This window comes from Lampetra fluviatilis, chromosome 28 (assembly GCF_964198595.1).
Source record: "Lampetra fluviatilis chromosome 28, kcLamFluv1.1, whole genome shotgun sequence".
Lineage (NCBI taxonomy): Eukaryota > Metazoa > Chordata > Hyperoartia > Petromyzontiformes > Petromyzontidae > Lampetra > Lampetra fluviatilis.
Genome location: NC_136302.1, coordinates 5848941 through 5852973, shown reverse-complemented (window position 1 = coordinate 5852973; position 4033 = coordinate 5848941).

The following is a 4033-nucleotide window of genomic DNA, read 5'->3' as shown; positions in this document are numbered from 1 at the left end:
AAAAGATATTAAAATAAAAACACAATGCAGTCCGACTCAGTGTGGCTTTCCTGGATTAGTAGCTAATACATGTAATACATTTGTAGTGGGTTCTACGGAGGCACACACTTGAACTTGGAGGCAACACGTTTATTATAACACCCCAACAGGGTTTCTACATAAACGTACACTGGTCAACTAGACCCCAACAGGGTTTCTACATAAACGGGTCAGGTCAGCAACGCATTGCCTGATCCACGATGCCGAGCGAAACGACCGAAGACCGAAGAGACGTAGCACCGAGGGTTCCATTCCAGCAAACAGCCGTGATTCCTCTCGGGACTTCCCTTTTATGCTCACGAGCGTGGCCTCGCCCCGCCTTCGGCCACGCCCCCTTCTGGATCTCACCAGAAGGTTCTCGACCGAGCATCACGTGTCCCTCAAGCCCCCTTTGGGCCCCATCGCTACCCTGTCCCGGTCAGGTGACCTCTCGGGTTCACCCAGACTGTCACGTCCTTACTTGCCCTCTATCTGACCGTCCCCAGAACCATGTCCCCTAGGGCCACGCTTCCGTGCCATACCAACTCTGGTGCCAGAGAGAGGCCCAAGACGCACAGTTCCACACTTGTGATAATGGCTTGCGCTAAACGCCATCGTGACTCCATTTACGTCACTACACATTCATTATTGAACTTTTAAATAAAGGGTGTCAATTAATACTTCACATCTTGTGAGGGAATACATTACAGGGTGCTTAAAAAAATGTGAAATGGGACTATCGTTTTTAATGTAAAAAGATAATAGACTGTAACATGATAGCAAATGTATGTTAATGGCTTCAAAACGCCAGTCTCCACTTGTTCGCCGTCATTGTCAACACGTGCCTGGAATCTTCTCCAGGCGGTCTCCAGAGCCCGGATGTACTTTTCTTGTGGTAATGTTGCAAAGTCTCAAAAGTGTTAACATCTTTATACACGCTTTTAGCTCTATTGTATCCTCAAATCTTGGAACTCAATTTTAACCCACTTCCCAATGTCGTATCGACTCCAAACTTGGTATACGTTTGTCATACTGATGACAACACTATTCTATCATTACATTTTTTTTTAAACAATATTTTTTATATGTTATGTTTCGCCTTGGGTCTAATTGTCCACGCTCAACTCACGTTGGCAAGCTTCGGGGCCACTTCCTGGAGTCGTGGAGTTCTGCCATTACTAGTACGGTACATTTCATGAAAGCGTGTTTTAAAAAAAAGTATTTTAAATATTACTTATTGAATCATCCTGTATGTTTTGCATGGGGCGTCGAGCATTGAAAGCATTAACGAAATTAATGCTTGGATACAATCTGACGCTGAACTGAAAACAATGTTTTGAATCCTCTGATTCAATAACGAAAACGTACAGATATCTCCAAATGTTATGAAGTCACACGAGGGTGATACATCATGAGGATGAGGTATGTGTTATTGTGCGAGGGTGATACATCATGAGGATTAGGTATGTGTTATTGTGCGAGGCAGATACATCATGAGGATTAGGTATGTGTTATTGTGCGAAGCAGATACATCATGAGGATGAGGTATGGGGTTATTGTGCGAGGCAGATACATCATGAGGATTCGGTATGTGTTATTGTGCGAGGCAGATACATCATCAAGCAAGCCCCGTATACAGCCCCCGTGTGCATTGATGTGTATGAAGGTCAATGTGTTGAGCAACTTTTCAACATTACCAGCATTCACTCAGTGGAGGCGTGCCAATATTTACTGTACATCCATTTTCTAGAACCAGCGGTTCTTATAACCTTTACTGCAGCCTTGCAGCCCTTTGGTTCTCGATCGGTAAAAATGTATTACGTTAATACATACAAAGGTTTATTGAAGCAAAGTAGTTGTACTTACACACGTGCCCATTGCTCATGTGTGTTTCAATGATTTACCTTCGAAAGAAATCTGGCATGTCTCGCACCGCCAAGAAAGGGCATCTCGTAGCCCCAGGGGGTGCATGCACCCCAGGTTAAGAACCACTGCTCTACAACATTTGAAATTGAAGTAAACATTTTTTTTTCAAGGCATTCAGTCTCCTGCTACACGTACACATTTGTCCAGCCTCGAATGCCAGAAGTATACACGAAACAATTAAACTATTTTTTGTTGACTTAAAGCTTTCGTGGCTGCAGGAATTCATACTCTTTGGGTCTTTCGGTAAAGTCACGTAGATATAAAAATAATTAATCACGACGTTTCGATCGCAACACAAGCAATCGTCTTCAGGTGAAAAAAATTAACCCGTAAAAACAAAGTTTTTCACTATAAATCCTTTATATGCGTGGCGGCTAGAGTCCTCTCGTCATCTGGCTTGAGATGGCTGCCACCTATGGGTTAGATGATTGCCTGCCACCATTAAGCAATTGGTAATTAAATATAATTTATTTTTTCCTAAAAAGTGTAAAATTTTGGAAAAAAAATTTCACGAAAATAAATTGTCACGCACAACGAGTCTGTGTGCAAAATGTCAGCTCGATTGGATCACGGGAAGTGGGTTAAAAAACGACCGAAAGATTTGCACAGTCGTAAGCGCGCAAGCAAGTGAACTTAATATAAAGGATTTAAAAATACAGTAGGCGGACTGCGGAGGCAGGAAGAAATATAGCGAGAGAGCTACTGCAGCCAAAGGTTATATAGTTATATAGTTCCAGTTCACCGGCTAGGTGATGACGGTCGGAAATACATCGAGCTCTATGGTGTCGAGTTTTGATGAGGGAATTCTTCTGGGATGGGTGGTGGTGGAAGTCAGGTTTTAGGTAGGCATCCGTATGGGTGGCTTTCCTGTAGACAGTGTCCCATTGAGCCATCTGGTCACATACACCAAGCTCTTAAGATGAATGGATATTCAGACTACACAATCCGTAAAGCTATCACCCCAACCGTTAGGAAATAACCATCTGAGGACCCAATCAAAACCATCACCTTGCCATACATAGCAGGAGTCACCAAAAAGATTTCCAAAATCATGAGCAAACACAAGATCCAGGTTCGATTAAACACAGTACATAAAATTCGTGATCTGATCCCATCTGTGAAGGATGTGATCCCTGATATGCAATACCCCGGCATCTACAAGCTAAGCTGTCTGTAGCAGTAGTTACACTGGGGAAACTAAGCAACATGTCTCGGACCGTGTTCATGAACATAAGGCAGATCTGAAACACGGTAGGACCAATACCTCGGCCGTGGCTGATCATTGTTTTAATGCGGTGGGCTCACACGAAATTGATTTCTCTAAGACGAAGGTACTTGCAAGCCCACTGGCTATCAACAAAGATTCGTTCTTGAAGCCATCCATATATATAGACACAGACAATTTCAACCGAGATGGGTACAAACCGAGCACTCATTGGAAGGACGTTATCAACCAGTTTAAGTCATAATTGGCTATGATGTTCCCATCCTACCACCTTCCGATGTTAGTTGTGCTTTATGCCCATTTCAAACTTGCACTTTCACAGGGTTCACACCAAACAAAGCCAACTTCGCGCACCGACCCCTCGGTTGCAGCTGTGTGATCTCCCATTAACATGCTAATCTCTCTTTAACATGCTAATCTTTCATTAACATGCTAATTTTCACCTGGCAGCCCTTTGATTGGTGGAAAACCAACCGTCAAGTTGGCTGCTACCCACTTACATTATCATTGGCTGCTGACATTTGGGCTACGCCCATTTCAAACTCCTTATAAGCAGTTTGCCTTGGAAGCTAACTTCCCTTTTTCTGAAAATGGCCACTTGTGTTGCGATCGAAACATCGTTTTTTCTTATTTAAAAAAAAAATTCTTTGAACCTATCTACGGGACTTTACCGAAAGACCCAAGAACATGAATTCCTGCAGTCACGAAAGCTTTAAGTCAACATTTAAAGCATGGTAATTCAAATATACAGTAAATTGTGCACCACCAAAAACAAGATGAGTTGGCATGCAAAATTACCACAACCATAGCAGCGCTTGCAAATGAATCAATTCCAGTGCGATTTTCATTAAAAGACCTTTTTTT